At 50.4% G+C, this 19819-nt stretch overlaps 1 protein-coding gene and 1 long non-coding RNA gene across 6 annotated transcripts in view; one reads left to right on the top strand and one right to left on the bottom strand.

The window, feature by feature from the left end:
- Window positions 1-19819, bottom strand: part of KAZN (kazrin, periplakin interacting protein) — a 1065865-nt gene that overhangs the window by 382728 nt on the left and 663318 nt on the right. The gene's annotated exons all lie outside the window — the stretch shown is intronic.
- Window positions 496-11500, top strand: LOC128311920 (uncharacterized). Its single transcript, XR_008290611.1, has 3 exons — window positions 496-738; window positions 4937-5130; window positions 8691-11500. It is a non-coding gene; the product is annotated as an uncharacterized LOC128311920 (long non-coding RNA).

Genomic DNA, 19819 nt, shown 5'->3' with positions numbered 1-19819 from the left:
AATGAAATTTGAGGTCTAGCGGCCAAGGAGCATCCACCAGTGGGATGCAGGTAGGAAGTCTTTGCACCACGTCTCCGCATGAATAGCCCATGAATACAGCGTGTGCGTGCGTGTGTGTGTGTGTGTGTGTGTGTGTGTGAGACCTACACATCCTCTTTGGGACAGGCCACGACTGTCTAATGTGGGTGACGGTGTTTCAATTGAAGCTTTGATTGTTTCTTCGCGTTCCTGCAGAAACTCAGCGCCCAGGCAGTTACACTCCGCCCGCTATTCTCAGGTTGGTTCCCCCCGCGGAGATGCCCGGCGGCTCTCAGCTCCCGCGAAGGTGCTGCGGTCACAGTCAATGCGGCTTTCGGCTCGCATTTCCTCTCTCCCATCACGCATCCCGCGGGTGCCTCCTCTCAGATCTGACTGGAAACGTGCAGGATGTCCGATATGACAAATCGGGTTTTAAAACAGCCACGGGAGATATAAACAAAGAGATCTCCTTCTAGACTCTGGTATGAACTGTTCTGGGAGAAGAAGCGGAGAGGAGATTTTAATGGACTCACTGGGAAACCAGTTCAAATGAGAGAAAATAGGTGTTGATGGTGGCGGGTGAGCGGCTGACGGTCCCGACGCATTCCGTCTTTTACGGGACAAACCATGGTGAAATCCACCTTGCGCCGAGTTACCTGCATTTTGAGGTCTCCTGGACCTAGGATGTCGTGAGCGGTGACACAGCCAAACATGTCCTGGGTGAGTAAGGGAAGAATTTATTACAGAGCTTCTGGGTCGGGTAATTGTACGTTCTTTTTACAACTCTTTGTGTTAAATGAAATTTTTTCTCTGTGAAAAAATACAAGAACAGAGTGTGGTCTATAACACACAGTGGAGTATTATTCAGCCTTAAAAAAGGAAGGGCATTCTGACATGTGCTACAGCATGGCTGGACCTTGCTGGCTAAGTCAAATAAGCCAGCCACAGAAAGGACAGATATTGTTTGATTCCACTTACACAGGGTACTTAGAGTGGTCCGAGTTATAGAAACAGAGGGTGGAGGAGGAGAATGGGGAGTTAGTGCTTCATGGGGACAGAGTTTCTTTCTTTTTAAAAAACGTTTATTTAGGGGCGCCTGGGTGGCGCAGTCAGTTAAGCGTCCGACTTCGGCCAGGTCACGATCTCGCGGTCTGTGAGTTTGAGCCCCGCGTCAGGCTCTGGGCTGATGGCTCAGAGCCTGGAGCCTGCTTCCGATTCTGTGTCTCCCTCTCTCTCTGCCCCTCCCCCGTTCATGCTCTGTCTCTCTCTGTCCCAAAAATAAATAAACGTTTATTTATTTTTGAGAGAGAGCGAGAGAGAGAGGAGGGGCAGAGAGAGAGAGGGAGACACAGAATCCAAAGCAGCCTCCAGGCTCCGAGCCGTCAGCACAGAGCCCGACGCGGGGCTCGAACTCACAAACCGCTAGATCATGACCTGGGCTGAAGTCGGACGCTTAACCGACCGAGCCGCTCAGGCGCCCCTCATAGGCACAGAGTTTCAATGTTGCAGGATGAAAAGAGTTCTGGAGATGGATGGTGGCCACGAACGTGTTTAATGCCATTGAGCTGCACGCTTAAGAATGGTTAAAATGGTAAAATTTTATGTCCTGTGTATTTTACCACACACACAAAAAATATGTAACAACTTCAAGAAGCATTCTAGAGCTGAAACGGAGCTGTGGGATTTGGGAGCTGAAAGGGATTACAGTCATGAGCTGGTCAGTCCGGAGTTTCTACAATGTCAGTGTTGCAACAGATCAGTCAGGGGCGACCCAGGCATTTCAGGCCTAGTATTCACCCAGGAGAAGCAAAAACCTAATTCGACAAAAGACTTGCATACAAATGTCTGTAGGAGCTTTGTTCACAAGAGTCTAAAACTGGAACCGATCCAAATGTCCGTCAATAGATCAGATAAACTAATTGCGGTTATATCGGTACAATTTAGTAATCCTCAGTGATAAAATGAATGAATATGGAACGCACAACACCTTGGATAAATCCCAAAAATATTTTTCCGAGTGAAGGCAGCCAGAAATGAGAGCATAGCTATTGTAGGATCCATGGCTGTAAACGACAAAACTGATCTCTATTGATGGAACTCAGAACGGTGGTTGCATGGGAGGAGGGCAGTGTGGGAATTTTCTAGGGTGATAGACATACTTGATATCTCCATAGGAGTGTGGATTATATGGGGCGCCTGGGCGGTTCAGTCGGGTAAGCGGCAGACTCTCGATGCCGGCTCTGGTCATGATCTCGCAGTCGTGAGATCAAACCTCATGTCAGGCTCCGTGCGGAGTGTGGAGCCCGCTTGGGATTCTCTCTCTCCCCCTGCCCCTCCCCCCAACTCACGAGCTCCCTCTCTCTCTCTCAAAATAAATCAACGAACATTAAAAGAAAGAAGTATGGATTACATGAGTGTGTGCATTTATCAGAACTCATCACACTGTATACCCAAGATCTGTGCACTTCAACTGCACGTGAGTTACCTTACAATCTTTAAGGAGGATAATTTTACAGAGTCACTCAGGGAGCTTATCAAGAATATCGCCACCCCCCCCCCCCCCCCAGAGCTTCTGGTTGAGTTGGCCCATAGCGGGAGTCAGCCTCCGAAGGCTTCAAATATCCACAGGCCAGTTGTATGGCCAACTGGCTGTCAGCCACGTCACTCCCTCCTGCCATGTTGGTCTTGAGGTCTTGAGACAGAAATGCCTTCCCACAGCCCTTTCTCCCTGCATCCTTCACCCTGGAAGGTGCTGCCTTGGACCTCGGCTCACAGAGCACAAGTCACTTCTCAGGTGTGCTCAGTAATACCAGACCAAGTCCTTTCTTAGGCAGAGGGCAGGAATGAGGTCCTGGGGAGCCTGACTGCCCGGGTTCAAACCCCAACGCCTCTCTGACTAAGCTAAGGAACCTCAGGCAAGTCCGTATGCCTCAGTTGTCTTATCTTAGCCCTCCCAGGATTAGCTAATTCCTAGAGACAGCAAACAGCTAGCCTGTGAGCCTGCCTTTGACATGCACACCAACCAAGCCAAGGTCCACACCCCCAACCAGCTCCTTTATCAAACCCTGACAAAGCAAGCCAACATTTCCCTTGACCGGAATTGCACCAGGGTCAGGAACCAGACAACCAGGACCACCAGGACTGTACAGAGTCCCCCCCAAATTATTCAGATTTCGCAGTCCTAAGCTTATTTATCCTACCTTACCTATCCGTTCTGAGAATACCCCAGTAAACGCTCTGGCCTGTGCTTTCTCCTTGCCCCCTTCTCCCTCCTGACTTGGTACTTCCCCATGTAGCCCTGCACGGTGTGGCCTTTTCTCCCTCTTCTTTTGGGAACTACGAATCACAACAACCTTTTCAATAGCAATTACCTCCTGGTCTCTTGGCTTTACCAAACCCGTATAAACCCACAAGTCCAGGTGCACTCTAATCCAAGTATGGAAAGAGTGCCCGGCACATAGCAGGTCTGCGAAAGGTTGAGTTTACGAATGAACAGAATGTCTTGCTACTTTTTCACGGCACTCACCGCAACGTGTGATCATATGTTTGGGGGATTCTTTGATTAACACGTGTCTCATTAGCCTCTCAGCTTTTTTTTTTTTTTTTAACTTTTTTTTTAACGTTTATTTAATTTTGAGACAGAGAGAGACAGCGCATGAACAGGGGAGGAGCAGAGAGAGAGGGAGACACAGAATCTGAAACAGGCTCTAGGCTCTGAGCTGTCAGCACAGAGCCCGACACGGGGCTCGAACTCACGGACTGTGAGATCGTGACCTGAGCCGAAGTCAGACGTTCAACCGACCAAGCCACCCAGGCGCCCCAGCCTCTCAGCTTTGAGAAGGAAGGCTGATATCCAGTTTCTTATTCACTATTAAACCACCAGCTTCTAGCCAAGGACCAGACAGAGACTTGACTGATGACGGAGGATGCACTGGTTTTGCAGTCGAGCCCCCTCCCTTAGTAGGTAGTGAAGTCTAAGCCCGGGGTGGGGGTGTGACGACTCACCAAATCCCACAGCGCATTTGAGGTGGAGCTAAGGTGTCAGGGCCCCTCGACCCTCAAGGTCCCTTCCCCCATACCAGGCAGTCCCCCCGAAAACCTGTGAGCAATTCACGTCCCTCGAACATCCCTGTCTGCACATGCTGAAGCTGCGTGGGTGTTCAAGAAGTTCTGGAATGTCTCCTTGCTGGGCTACGGTCCTTTGCACACCCCACTGACCTTGTTCTCAGTCATTTTACACATACGTGCCTACATACAGATACATACACATATACACATACGCACATATATGTATTTTCCTGTCGCAGCTTTTTGACGTATTGGTGTAGACCTTGAAACTATTTTAGACTTGGCAGGCCATGTCCTGATCCCACTTCATAGATGGGAGCTGGCTCACGGGATCCTAATCGACGATTCCTGAGTGGCCTCCTCACATATGACGTAATTGCAACGCTGAATCTCAGCTCTTCCCGGAGGGAAGCCTGGAGTAACTTCCCTCAGCTTCAGGGTAGTGGGTGCCTGTCATCACCAAGGCCTGGGAATCTTAGGGCCTGTCATCAACTCTCGGAGTTCTTGGATTCCACTCCCAAGCCCCCAAGCCAGAGAGACCAGCTGCTGGTCTCAGGGGTGAGCAATTCATAAGCCAGCTGACTTCCGCAGCTTGAAAGGGTCACTTAGGTTGACCGTGGAGATATGTCTGCCTTTCCAACGGGAGTCATGGGTATCACCCTTCAAGTTCCAAGAATCATTTTAATGGTGGCCAGGTCTCCAAAAAATAAGACATATAATTATCCCCACATGTCCCTGAACCCAAGAGACAGCAGCATGGGGTTGAAGAAAGGGCCTAGGTCTTGGGGCTTGGGTCCCAGTCAGGCCTTCAGCCACCCTTTGACCTTGGTCATATGATTCAATTTCTTAGGTTCTCAGCCTTCTTTACAAAATAAAGACGATAAGGTCTATTATGTGAAGCAAGACATGCAAAGCTCTTGTCACAGTGCCAGGCACACAGCAGGCACTAAATAAATGTTGAAATATGAAGACGATGCTGTCAGTGATGATAACACACCAGCTGAATGCAGCCTGACAGCTTACTCAGCCGCCTTCTCATACATTGTATGTATGTGTGTTTATTTATTTTGTCAGTGAGATATAATTCATAGCGAAAAAAAATATTTACACTTTTCAAGTATGTATTCAGTGATTTTCCGTCTATTCACAAAGTTGTGCAACCATCATCACTACATAATTTTCATCAGCCCCCAAAGAAATCCTGCACCTATTAGTAGTCACTCCACATTCTCCCCTCCCTCCAGCCCCTGGAAACCGCTACTCTGCTCTCTGTCCCTATGGATTTGCCTCTTCCGGGTATTTCGTAAGAATGGACTCCCAGTACATAGCCTTTGTGTCTGGCTTGTTCACTTGGCATAATGTTTTTGAGGCCCGTCCATGTCGCGGTATGCGTTACTCCTTTTTATTGCCAAATAATATTCCATCGTAGGGATCTACCACTTGTGTTGATCCATTAATCAACCGAAGGACATCTGGGTCATCTCCACTCTCTCGTGCCCATCCATTATTTTATTATCACAACCTTCCCTACAGGAGAACAGAGCAGGTATAATCTCACCCATCACAGAGATGGGAACAAAGGCTCAGGGAGGGGAAGTGACCTCTCTAAGGTCACTTAGCTGGCTGGACACATGCTAGGGATCAAGGTCAATCACCCTGACCAAGCTCAGTCAATGCCTCAGAGCGAGACAAGAAGGACCGGTGTTTTGTGTTTGTAGAAGGAATCCAACAGCATATTAAGATCATTTCAGCTTGGCCCTGCGGGCAGGGGAATGAGCATAATTAAAGATTATCGTGCTTTGTAACCCCAGCAGGGTAGTCAACAGCTGATTCCAAGTGGATTGGTGCCAGCATCTAAGAAGGGAAGACAGCTTATTCTTACTAACTAGAAAACCCAGGAAAAACCCAATCTCATGCTCAGGGCTTTGCCTGGGGACACCCAGGTTGCGTGTGGTGGTCACCCTCCCTCCACCATTCCCGACAAGTCACATCAGATTCTCCTCTGCCTCCTTTGTATTTTTTGCCCCTTTTTAGCCCTCTTGTGCTCAGATCTGGAGGGGCTAAGCATACACGTGGCAGACAGCAAAGCCAACAGGAAAGTCACCCACAATCAGGGGGAAAAAGGCAGCAATAACCCACAAGGCAAGAAGGGAGTCTCTCCTATCAAAGACAGGGCCGGAAATTCCTCTGCGAATGATAACTCCTGGGAAGTTCCAAGTTCACATGCAATGAACAAACCATTATTGAGCACGTACTTTTATTCAGTATTCATTCACCAAAGTATTTATTCTGCACCTACTGTGTGCCAGGTCTGGAAGCATCAGAAGACAAAGAAGAAAACAGAGTCTGTCTCTGAGATTCAAATTCTCATGATGGAGACAGATCAAAGGTAGGAGGAAATAGAGAAAGTAATAAAGGAAGGAAATGAGGTTGGGGTGGGGGGGGGCGCACAGTCAGTCTGCCCCGCTGGACTAGGTGCCACACACATTGCTATAGGCGTTGAGGACACAGTCACGAAAGGCCCAGGAGCATCTTCTAAGTGGACGACCACCGCAGCAGGAAAAGCAGCTGAAGCAGGAGGGGAGGGTTTATGGGGAACATGCCCCGAAGTCCATACGGCCACCCACCACCTCTCTGGGCACCTCCTATACGTGTCCAGGGGGCACCCCGAGGGCCCCTCGTGCTGCTGAGCATCTGTGCCTCACTCTGAAGACGTGACTTCCGGGGCCCCTTCACAGCTGCCCCTCCACCATCAGGTCAGGGTGTGACTGATCTTGCAGAATGAACGCAGCATAGCCCGTGACGGGCTGTGGCTTTTGCTCTTGGCAGCCGTGATATCCCCAGAGGAGGAACAAACCAGCTATCTCAATGGGCTACACGAAATAGCACAGTCCCAACCACTCTGTCCAAGTAACTGACATCATGGGACGGACCCCAGTGCCAGTGTGGGGCACCTGGAAGGGAGGGAACACGGATGCTGTGATGAGAAAATCTCACTGAGAACATCTGCAGACAAAGTCATTTCCCAACTGATTTCGTGGGTTGTTTTTTTTTTTTTTAATCCTTTTTAATGTTTATTTGTTTCTGAGATACAGACAGAGCATGCGCGGGGGAGGGTCAGGGAGAGACGGAGACACAGAATCCAAAGCGGGGCCCAGGCTCTGAGCTGCCAGCACAGAGCCCGACGCGGGGCTCGAACTCAGGAGCCGTGAGATCATGACCTGAGCCGACGTTGGCTGCTTAAACTGACTGAGCCACCCAGGCACCCCCGCCACTGATTTCATTTTTCATCCAAACCCCTGTCTAGCTCCAGCTAAGGACCCACTCACACCGCCATGGCGTGAGTGGACAGCAACATCCCCAAGTCAGCCTAGAACCAATGGCTGATACAGTCAGCCTCGCGTCTCTGCTCAAGCTTCGAACTGCCCAGCTTGCCCTGGTGAGCAAAGAAGGCTCGGGGATGCAGGAGTGATATCTACCTGGGGAGGTGACATCTACCTCCAGGGGGCAGAGACTGTTAAGGGAGAGGAGGGGTGTAAGCCCGGCACCTACAAAGCGCCCCTTCCCTCCCAAGTCCAGGACGAGCCTTGCTTTCAGCCGTGAGTCCACTAAGCTTCTCACATCCCTACACAGCTGGCTCACGGTCCCGTGGTGACCACAGATGTATTTAGAGAGAAGGTATTTTCCAGTTTTGCAGGCAAGATCTTCTTGGCATCCAACAGTTCTACTGTTCCCCTCAATGCTTCCTAATGAAGACACACAGAAGATCTGCCGGAGAAGCCAGCAGATCAGGGCCAGTGACACAGGACTGGAGACGTGAACTGGAGAAATCCAGGCTCCGCGCTGGAGGTGGCCACCCGTCTGTCTACCTTTGAGCGAGTTTCTGCTCCTCTCCGAGGCTCCGTTTCCCCATCGAAAGATAAGAAGGCTGGATTGCACTGGTGCGTCTAGAACCTCCACGTGCACAAGAATGGCCTGAGAAGCTGGTTGAAACTCACATCTGTGGGCATCGCCCCAGAGTTGGATTCGGTAGGTCTGGGGATGGGGCAAGGAAGTCTGCATTCTAATCAAGGTGCAGTGGTGAATCAGATCCATGGAGAGTGAGGACCACACTTGACAAACTCTGGACTCAATGAACCATAAGGGCCTTTTTAAGATTCTGAGTGTTGAGGGCCTCCTGGGTGGCTCAGTTGGTCAAGCATCCAACTCTTGATTTTGGCTCAGGTCACGATCTCACGGTTCGTGAGACCGAGGCCTGCACTGGGCTCTGTGCCGACAGCGCGGAACCTGCTTAGGATTCTCTCTCCCGCTGTCTCGGCCCTTCCGCCTCCCAAAGTAAATAAACAAACTTAAAAAAAAAAAGATTCTGAATGTTAAAGCTGTTAGGGCTCCTCAGTCTGGCAAGAGGAAGCTCAAGGAAGAGGTGGGGAGGGGGGCGCTGGCCCCCAAAACTCGGGAGAGATTTGGTATGAAGATGCTGACTTGTGCGGATTCCTGGTGAGTTTTATTCACAAACACTCTGGCATCTCCTGCCTTCGTTTCCTTGGCTCACATCCCTGAGCCCGCCCGATGTGCAGTGGGGACTACACGCCTCTCTCCTCCAGCTGCTGAAACTTGGGGGCTGGTCCTCAGAATCTGGAAAGGCCCTGCCTCCCCCACGTTCTGGATGTCAGGTATTCTTTAACCAAACTGCTTGCCTATCATGCATGCTTTTGTTCCAGCCGTCATCAGTTCCTACATCAAAATAATCAAATCGTCACGAGCTTGTGACTGCTGCTTCTGGGAAGGAGCACCTGGCCGCTGTGAAACCATTACCCGGGGCGTGGGAGAGGAGCTTTTCCGTGGATGGTAGGACAGCTCTGTGTCCTCTGCAGAATCTATCTCCAGCCGAGGCCTGGAAGCGGGGCTGGGAAACCTCAGGGCAGCGTAACTTGTTGCTGCCTCAGATGGGAAGTCGGGGACAGCGGAGATCCTTTGGCGGGTCTCCCTCGCTTACAGCCTGAAGCCTCTAGCTCACAAGGATGCCAAAGCTCAATGGAAGGCCTTGCCTAGGCTATTAGGCACCTGCCATTCCTCCGGGTCACCCTAAGCTTTGAACACTCTGCCTGTAGTCGGAGAGTTCCTTACTTAGGAGCCCTTTGCAAATGAGAAGTGACAAGTTTTCCTTCTCGGCCTCCTTTGCACGTGACCTGGGCTCCAACACTCCGATTACGCCCAAGCCGGACTCAGGCTCGTGGCCGGGAGAGACGGGCACTGGGCAGATCTCAGGCAAGGGCCCGGCCACTACATCCAGTCTGCGGAGATGGCCCTGACAACAGCTTAGAGGTGGCACTTGGTGCCCAGCATCGGGGCACTTTGTTCTCAGAGGTGGCGGCACGGGTGTCTCCAGGAAGCAACTCTGTGACGATGATCTTGCTCCGTAGCTGCCCTGAGCCCAGCTGCCCGACCTCTGGAGATTCTGTGAGCCCCCTGATGACCTCTGCCTGCTTAAACTGGCCAGAAAGCAATTCTGCTGTCTGCACCAAGGCACCTGGGTACAGGTGGTAACCCTGAGTGCTACCAGAAAAGGGAGAAACGATCGCTTGGGTGGGACCTCAGGCAAATGAGCTTTCAAAGATCCTCAGCCCGGCAGTCCTTCAAGAAAGCGCCACACAGTTATGGAATTGACCTGTCAACAGGGAGGGGCTCTGGCCAACATCACACTCGAAGGTTCCTCCTCCTCTAGAGACAATAGTGACCTGTCCACGTGACAGTCCAGCCAAGAATACTGGGCAGAGGACACGGGAGAGAAAACCTGACTGGTTTTTTTCTTCTTCTTAATCTACTCCTCCATTTGGAGGAAATGAGCTAAAATAAGTGAACCTTGAAGCGAAGGCTGTGGCCTGGGGTGGGCTTTTGTTCCGGAATCAGGGGAGCGAATGCAAATGAACCCAGAGCTGTCCTTCCCATTGTGGCCCTGATCTCTTTGACGTCACACACATTAGGCAAATTCCGCCAGCTCAGTCTCCATCAATAACCCCCGCGGGGATGACGCGTCTCCCAAGAGAGAAAAAGGACAAATTCTCAGGCACGGATGTTCATTTCTAGGCTGCGGAACCTCTAAAGTAATAAAAGGCCAACAATAATTAGAAAGTGTTTTTGTAATACTCTCCTCTCGGAAGACAGTAACACACAAAGGTGCTCGGAGACTCGTGCTAATGGGAAAATGGGATGTTCTGAAAAGAGCCCCTTTGAATCTGCACTCCCCGGCCAGCTCCCCGGCAGTTGCAGATGCACAGATTAAGGGTCTGGCTTTCCAATTTTCAGAAAATACAGGGCAAGAACTTTCTGGATGGAAGTGAGGCTTAAAAAGAAAAAGAGAAGAAAGGCGGTGAATTAAAAGGAGACACAGACATTTATGTTCATTCTTACTTTTCTCAGTTCCATAGAGTTTCCTTCCCGAGCATCATGAAATTAGGATGTTTCCAAAAAAAATACACGGGCTCTTTGTCCATTGGGGAAAACTCTACTGCCCTTCTCTGAATGTCCAAAGGCAAGAACAATGGGTGATGGGCATATCTCACAGCCTGACCACAAACACATCAAGTGTGGGCCCCAGGAGCCGGTACAAAGCAAGCCTTTAGTATACATCCTATGATTGGTTGAGGGAAGGAAGGATGAAATAAATAGCTCTCCATTCCCCTAACCTGTGGCCTGGCACCCATTTCCTCTCCACTCCTCCAAAAACCTGGACATCTACTCATTCACTCAATAACTATTTATTGAGCCCCCGCTATGTGCCAGGCACTGTTCTAGGTGTTGGGGTGGGTTACAAGGTGGATCAGACAGATGGAAGTCTTGCCCTTCTGGATCTTAAATCTTAATAGGGGAAGCAGGTTATCAATAAGACACACGTAAGTTAAATTATGTGAGATCGTGGCATGTGCTTCGGAGACGGAACGGAACAGAGACGAGGCACAGGAGGTAGCAGGGGAGGGTTGCGACCTCATTGTCTCTGAAAGCAACTTAATATTAGCCGGTTGGACTCATTTAAGTGCTCCTTCCTCCTGATGTCTTTGCTGGCCATCCTGGCCCATTTATTGATGGTGAGCCGACTTCTCAGTGACCCTGTCTACCTAGGGTTTCTCAACATCGGCATTACTGACTGACATTCTGGCGGGCTCGTTCTCGGGTTGTGGGTGTCCTGTGCCTTGTGCGATGTTTAGCAGCACCCTTGGCCCCTACCCACTCCGTATCAGTAGTACTTAGACCCCCAGCTGTGACAACTAAAATGTCTCTGGACGTTGCCGATGTCCCCTGAGGGGTAAACGTCATCGTGGTTGAGAAGCAATGGTCTACCTGGCTGTTCAAACAGTGCCAGTGGGCCAGCAGTATGAGCACTGCCTGGGGATGGGCCAGAAGTGCAGAATCTCAGGTATGACCAGATCTGTTTAATGAGCATCAGTATTTTAACAAGGTCTTTGGGCGGTTCATATGCACATGAAGTCCCGGGGAAGCAGGGGTCTGCACCACTCACTGGACCCTTACAGCCATGATTCTCGAACATGGTATGCATCAGACTCCCCTGGAAGGCTGCTACAAAGTAGGGGTGGCCAGGCTCTTCCCCAGATCTATGGAACCAGAATCTAATGGCATGGGGTAATGGTATCTGAATTTCTGGCCAACTTCCCAGGTAACTGACGCATACTACCATTTGAGAAGCATTGTATCGGACCAGTGGTTCTCCACATACGGTCCCCAGACCAGGAGCCTCTTGGTACCTATTAGAAATACAAACCGTCAGGCCCAACCTCAGACCCACTGAAGCAGAAACTCCAGGGCGGGGATAAGCAGTCTGTTTTAACAAGGCTTCCAGGTGATTCTGAGGCTCACTCAACTTCGAGAACCACTGTCTTTGACTGGAGGGTTACAAACACAATAGCCTTCAGGGATACAGGCATGAAGGTATGGAACGAATAAAGGTGAAATATCTGGAAAGGACCTGTAGTCAACCAGAGACTCTAAGTTCTTGCTGATAATATTTGGATGAAAAACAAGACAGAAAGAAAAAGAAAGCTCCCTGGCCAAATAAAACCTCTGCAGACCCAATCAGCAGGGGGAGGGGGGCTCCCATTTGGCCATCTTGCAAGAGGTAATACCTTATATGGCTGTCGTCTTCCTAAGAAAACCTGGATGCCTCCTCAAGTTAGCAGTGATCTCCTTGAGGACAGATCTCTAGTTTGCGGTAACCTGTAATAAGCTGGTGACACCCAGGGAGTGCTGGTCAGATTCTGATGAATTCTCATTGCGCCAACTGCTTCCAAACAAAAAATGCACAGAGGAAAGTCTCGGCTGGGAGAAGCTGGCATGTGGAAGACCAGGTTCTCAGGGCAAAGGTTGCACGAGAGCAGGGTTTCTCAACCTTAGCTGCGTGGACAACTAAGATGCCACGTAGGTCTTTGTCATGGGGGCGGGGAGGCTGTCTTGTTCCTCGAGGTCGCTTAGCATCACCCCTGACCTCTGCTCACCAGATGCTGATAGCCCCCCACCCAACCAGAAATGTTCCCAGGCATTGCCAAAGGTCCTCTGGGGGCAAAACTGTCTCTGGCTGAGAACGACAGCATAAGAAGCAGGAAAGGACCAACACGAGAGAAAAATCGGCCTTAATGTTTAACCGAGGTCCTGTTTTTCACAGGGTGACCCCGGCCAAAGATAGCATTGCCATCCAGGGTACAACTCCCCTGGGAGGGGGGGCTGTCTTTTCTCTGGAGTAACCTTCAGGCTGCCTTGAGCTTTGTTAGATCTCGGTCAAGGGCCCCTCGTCCCCTCATCTAATCCTCCTTCTCCCCTTGCCTTGCACACCTGCTGCTCCCCAATAAACCCTCTGCACTTTTAGCTCCGTGCCCACGTCTGCTTCCAACATGGGAGCATCAGTAATGTGCCGGGCACCGCAGCCTAAGTCCTGAGCCTGACCTGCCTTGTGCTCCTCGTCTGTTCAAAACACCTGAAGAATAGAGAACCCTTGAGTGGTTCTCAACAGACCGAAGATGTTAGCTAACCACATCCATCCTCCCGATGAAGGCAGTGAGGGCTTCCCAAGCTGGGACAGGGGTGGATGGTGGGCGCCTTCAATAAGGGTTCTCAGCCTGTCTTTACAAGGCCCGTCATTCTCACGCGATAGAAGAAACTCCTTGTGATAACATCAGGCGAAAAGATATTTACGAACACAAGTCTCTGAAAATCCCCCTTCGTCCAAGTCCGTGATAAATGCTCTCTGTCTGAGGGGGTCTCCAGCGTCTCTGTGTGGCTTCCATTCCGTGCACTGCTCTGGGAGGAGAGAATTCCAAACCCAACTCCTTTTAAATACGTAACAGATGACAGTTACAAATCGATGGCAAGTGTGTGAGCTGCAGCCGGCTTCCTGCCAGTGGCAGGCACCTTTTCTATTATTTATTTTTAAACGATAAAAGCTCAAAGATGCATGTCGCAGAAGGGGAGAGTCGCACACGAGCAGGAGTGCGTGCCACGTGGAATGGCCCACGTGAGACAAGAGGGCCCATCTCCGTGTCAGAGAAGGACTGGCCTTCCAGACTCTTTGGGGGCACTTTTTTGGTTCAGCTGAGGGTGGCCCGAGTCTAAGTCACAAGCGCCCTGAGTAGCCTGCGGTCGCGGCACTGTAGCAGCCCCCTGACACCCTCGCTGTCCACAGTCACCAGCTCCTGTGTCTCTCCTGTGCCCCGGGTCCTGCTGATTCAAGAAAGGGAAACAAAATGGTGCCCTGGGGTCTACGGGCAGGGCAGCCGGTGTGTGGGGGGGGTGATGGGTTTCCTCCACACGCACACAGGATTTCCAGAGCCCCTCGGGATTTCTCAAGGCAAATTTAAGGACAAGGACCTGCCTTTCTTCTCTTTGAAATGCTGAGTATGGGAAGCAGGGCTGCAAACAGCAAAGGCATTGTGCTCAGAGAAGGGGTCTGTGGCCTGTCAGAGAGCTAAGGCAGAGGACGGCCACCGCAGCCCAGGGACGTATGAGGAGCCCCTGAAGCAGGACTGTGTGCTCCCCTGCCCGACAGCGAATGGGAAAAATCTGAGAGTTTTTATTAAAGATGCTTCCACTTATAAGAAAGGAAATTACATATAAAGTTCCCGAGTTTCCCGGAGACTTGATCCCGCTCTCCCCATTTCTCTTCCTAATTAAAGATGTATTCAGAGGTGCAGGAATATCTCTGTGGAGTCTTATGATCCTAGCATTTTTCAGCAACATCTGAATCAGTGGGCTTTTTCCTGTGGTTCCCTCCTTATCATCTTTTTTTTTTTTTTTTAAATGCTTATCTATTCATCTTGAGAAAGATGGAGAATGCGGGCGGGGAAGGGACAGAGCGAGAGGGAGCGAGAGAATCCCAGGCAGGCTCAGGGCTGTCGGCGCAGAGCCCGACACAGGGTTTGATCTCATGGGAATGATGAGATCATGACCTGAGCTGAAATCAAGAGTCAGACACCCAGGGGCGCTTGGGTGGCTCAGTCGGTTAAGCTCCGACTTCGGCTCAGGTCAGGATCTCACAGTTGGTGAGTTCGAGCCCCGTGTCGGGCTCTGTGCTAACAGCTCAGAGCCTGGAGCCTGCTTCCGATTCCATGTCTCCCTCTCTCTTTGTCCCTCCCCTGCTCACATCCTGTTTCTCTCTGTCTCTCAAAAATAAATAAACATTTAAAAAATTTTTTAAAAAGAGCTGGGTGCCCAACCGAGCCAGCCAGGCACCCCGCTTCCCTATCCTTTGTGAGTACTGTCACACCACAGTTTGTCCCACACTGCAGCCTAAGGGATTTCTATTTTCAAAGGGAAGATGAAGAAGATATATTTGAAGGTGCGAAGTGTGGGGAGTCAGGGTTTTGTTCTGGTTCAGCTCCAAGGGGCAATCTGATCACCAGAGTTGTATGTAAGGGCACCTAATCAGACACTGAGAGCTATTTTCCTTGATTTCCTTTCCTCTTCTCTCTTTCTTTCTTTTTCTTTTCCTCTTTCTTTCTTTCGCACTCATCTACAGATACTGCAGAGAAGGTGGGTTGCAGCTGTGGGCAGTTATCTGGATCAACTTGAAGCCCCGTGTTTTGAAGCTTTTCAGTGGGAATCCTTCCACCCAGGAGGCAAGGTGGTTCCCACCAGGACACCCCTTCCCATTTTCTCTGTTTGCTCCGGAATAATTACAACCCGAAGAGAAATCTGCCTGAGGTTAAAGTCAGCTGTTTGGTTCGGATAAAATACAGCCAGTCTGCCTGGAAAAACGTGACGGATTCAGTGTTCCTGTGCTGTGGGTGAATTCAGACCCTCAAACGCATAATCAGAGGCGCGCGCGGTTAAGAGAATGGCACAGGCCTCTAATGTTCTTGCGAAAACGGTAATTTCCTCAGCTTCCTTGTGCTCGAGGAGTTGGGGACAAATGGATCATTGGCTGAATGGCTCCCCGGCGTATACTCACCTACAAGTCTCCTCGTCAGGGTGATTCAGACCCTTTGGAAGGGCCAGGTCTTCAAGGAAAGCCACTCATCAGGCGCTCTAAGGATGCCGATCAACTGTTCCAGCTCCAGAGAGAGCAAGGGCTCACATCTTGCCTTGCTTCCCCTCGTTTGTCACGTGGGGATTGTGGCTGGCAACATGGGTAGTAGCCGTAGTGGGTTGAATAATGTCCCGCCCCCTCCCCCCAATGCCCCCATTCAAGTCTACCTGGAATCTTAGAATATGAACCTAATTTGGAAAAAGGGTCTTAATAGATGTAAGTAGTTATGGAATCCAGAGACGAAATCTTAGATTTAGGGTGTGTCCTTGTGAAAAGAGGAGAAAACCCAGAGAGACACTGGGGAGAAACCCACGAGAAGACAAAACAGGTGTTGGTTGGAAAGAGAGATTGGAGTAAGGTTGCCATAAACCAAGGAACTCTGGGAGCAAGAAGAGTCGAGGAAGGACCCTTCCCTCGAACCTTCCGTGGGTGTGTGGGCTGGCTGGTGCCTTGATTTTGTACGGCTGGCTTCCCCCACTATGAGAGAATATATTTTTGTTGCTGTAAGTCACCACTTTGTGGTAATTTGTCATGGCAGCCCTAGAAAACTCATATACGAGCTTCATTACTGCATTCTATTACATTAGTATAGATACTATACTGGTGGCATATCTTAATTATGCACCATTCCCCAAGTTCTGAATCTCCAGGTCTCTCTCTCTGCAAACCTTTTCCTTCCTGGAGCCTCCAAATTGCAAAGGGAACATGAAACCATTGGGCCCCAGGGGTGGGAGGTGAGAAGCTACCCAAATAAGGTGGCTGTGTCTTAGCAAAACACCTAGAGGGACCCCTGGGTCGCTCAGGTGGTTGAGCGCCCGACTTCGGCTCAGGTCACGATCTCGCGGTTCGTGAGTTCGAGCCCCGCGTCGGGCTCTGTGCGGACAGCTCGGAGCCTGGAGCCTGCTTCGGATTCTGTGTCTCCTTCTCTCTCTCTCTGACCCTCCCCTGCTCACACTCTGTCTCTCTCTCAAAAATAAACAGACATTAAAAAAAATCAAAACAAAACAAACAAAACAACTAGAATACAAACAGCTAAGATGATAAGAGTCGATGGGGATTCAGCATCTGACAACGGGCCAGTCGGTGCCAAACACTCTTTGGGATTTTCAGGCTGAATCCTTGGGAGGTCGGGGTGATCATCCCCTGTGCTTTCACACATGGGGAACCAGCCGCTGGAGGTCAAGTTCCTCCATCGGGCAGAACTGGCTTTGTCTCCAGGCCTGCAGTGCCTGCGTCCTGAACCAGCATTCTGCCACCCTCTGCCTCTCCACCCTGCTCGAACCCTAACAAGCACCCTAGGGTTGACTCTTGCAACCTCAGCTTTCTCGACACCAGGTATAAACGGATAGCACTTAAATAATTGATCTTGAGGGAAACGAAGCCATTGCATAACTTATTCATCAATCACTCTATCAGCACAACCGATAAATGTCATGCTTTTCATGACTAACTATTCAGGGGATGAAGAGGTAAACAGTGGTAACACGTTTCAATGCGCTTATTATTATTATTTTTTTAAAGGCAGCTATCGGACATTCTTGGAGATTGCTAAAAGGTAACAGAGAGAGGTTTGCTTAATTGGCTCAGATCTCCTGTTCATCGGAATGCTGTATTGTCCCGTTCCCAAGAGATGCTGTTGGCATGAGATACAGGACGGGGCAAGTCACAGCCTCTGCTTACAGTGTTTGTGTGGATAAGACCACTTTGTGGGGGGCGGGGTGGAAAGAGGGACACATGGGCAGCTCCAAATGCCTCGCTAAGAATACAAAGCCAGGCTTGTTCCTAGGCAGGGGGACCGTGCTGATGGTTCTCAAACACTGGGCATCAGCATTAGAGATGTAAGACTGTCACGTCAGGAGAAACAGAGATGGATGTACACAGACTTCCGAAGAACTGAAATACTCATGCTTTCGGGGTTAGGGCTGCTACCATCAGTGCCTGGGACGCGGTGAGCTAAGCAACGCCTTCTTCCTCTAACAGTCAGTCCTGAAGACGACACTCAAGGAGCGGACCGAGATACACCCAGATGGCAACTGTAAGCTTCGAGGGTGTGTGGCTGGCTGTCCATTCCCTAAAGCTGACCAACATTGAACCTTCCAGCCTGTGGTGTCAGCAGCCCATTGACCCGCCATGGCAGATGCCCCAGAAGTCTCGTCTGGACTTGAGCACACAACAGGCAACTAGTCCAAAGACTAGTTGGTCAATCAGTCCAAAGAAAATGGTCACCGTCCAGTCCATCGGGGATAGGCCTCTGCGAAAGCCTGCCCACTGGGGAGCGGGGCTAATGAAGTTGGTGCGCTTGGCCTCTCCCCTGGGAAACGTCTCTCCTTCCTGACCTGGGGCACACACACACACCTCATAAAACCATACAAGACGGGTATGATTACAAAGCCACTTTACTGATGAAGAAACGGAGGTAAAGAATAGTCCTCGGGATCATGCAGCTAGGAGTGGTGAAGCTGTGATTCTACCTCAGGCCTCGCTGACTTGAGAAGCCATGCCCTTAAGGGGTCAGCAGACTGAGGCCCACTACTTGTTTTTGTAAATAAAGTTTTATTGGTAACACAGCCAAACCCATTCATTTATGTATTGTCTACAACTGCTTTTCCTGTTTCAGCGACAGAGTTAAATAGTTGCCACAGACACTGAATGATCCACAAAGCCCAAAATGTTTACTATCTAGGCCTTTACGGAAAGTGTGCTGGCCCCTGCTCTTAACCATAACAATGTTCAATTTGATCAAAGGTGCAGGGGCCCCAGCACACAAAGCAGGGGTGGCTGAACCAGGTGGGAGGGTTAGAGGGCCCTTCCGGACGGAATCACCAGAGACCAGGACCGTCCTCATATCCTTTAGTCATCGTCTCTGACCTCTATCTAGCATTAGGATCATCCCTTCCCATGGCTCAAGAATGGCTCTGCCTCTCCATGCCTCAGTTTCCCCATTCACAAACGTGGAGAACAGCAACATCGCTCACGGAATTTTTGCGACATTTAAGTGAGATTTATGAGATAAAAGGCTCAAGACGGGGCTTGGCACAGAGTCTGCCCTCCATGACCCCTTCTTTCCTTCTTTCCTTGGGCCTGTGACCAACAACATCATTCTATGTGCCTGGCAAAAGTGTGGTGCCGTGGGGGAAGCCCCTGCCACCAGCCTGCTGTTCAACAGGCCCATCAGGCGGAGGAACCGAGAGAGAGCTCTGCTTTCTGGATAGATAAATACGCAAAAGGCAAAATGCAGCATACTCGAGGGACCTTCTTACTGCATAGCCACCGGCCTTGTGTCGATATTATCGTGACCTTGCTGGCAATAGTTTAATCAGTGACTGTAGCTGTCCGACTCCTTGTGGGAGGAGACAGGACTTGCTAGTACTTTCCAACAGATTTGAGTCTTCTGCATTTAAGCGCCCAATCTGTAGCTCGACTGTGGCTGTACAGGGCCGCTGCCAGACCTGGGCTGGAATCCTAGCTTTGCCGCTCATCAGTTGTGTGACTTCAGGAAACTCACGCCCCCCCCCCCCGCCCCCACACCCCCCCCCTACCGCCACCAGTGTTCACATCTGAGAAATGGGTGTGTGTGTGGTAGAACAGTACCTGACTTAGATACTAAGTATCTGAATAGAAATGAGAAATCACATGTGAAGTCTTTAGACGCTGCCTGGCACAGAGGGAACCGTGGACGAGGGTTATTGTTCCTCCTATCCTTGAGGCCCCCAATGTCCCCCCATGGCAGGGGTCCACTGCCCAGTCCTGGGGGGGGGAAGGAGGCATCTGTGTTCAGCCCCAGGCACCCAGGGGTGGCTCAGCACAGCTCAGGCTGCCAGTTTTTCTCTTTGCCTCCCAGGCCCTATTCAAGCAGGCGCTAATCGCATTATCGGGATTATCTCCCTGCGGTCTCCCGAGCAGGCTGCCCTGGGACTCGGGTTTAATTCCGTTTTAATAACAGGTTCTTAAACACATTTGAAAACAAAATTATGATGCCCTTTCATCCCTTCAGTTGGGGGAAAAAAAAAAGCCTTCCTGATGTACAGTAATGTGTTGGGTTTTGTGTAGTCTCTTGTTTTGTTATTTGGATCTTTTTGTTTTGTTTGAGAATGCGTATTGTTTTGGAGATTGTTGGGGGCTGCGATTCCAGGCTTTTTCTGTTTCAGAATGATTTCCGTGGCAACAAAGGAAACAGCTAGTCTTCCCAGATGCCAGGACCTG

This window comes from Acinonyx jubatus, chromosome C1 (assembly GCF_027475565.1).
Source record: "Acinonyx jubatus isolate Ajub_Pintada_27869175 chromosome C1, VMU_Ajub_asm_v1.0, whole genome shotgun sequence".
Lineage (NCBI taxonomy): Eukaryota > Metazoa > Chordata > Mammalia > Carnivora > Felidae > Acinonyx > Acinonyx jubatus.
Note: the sequence above shows the minus strand (reverse complement) of the source record. Positions and strands in the feature narration are given on the sequence as shown.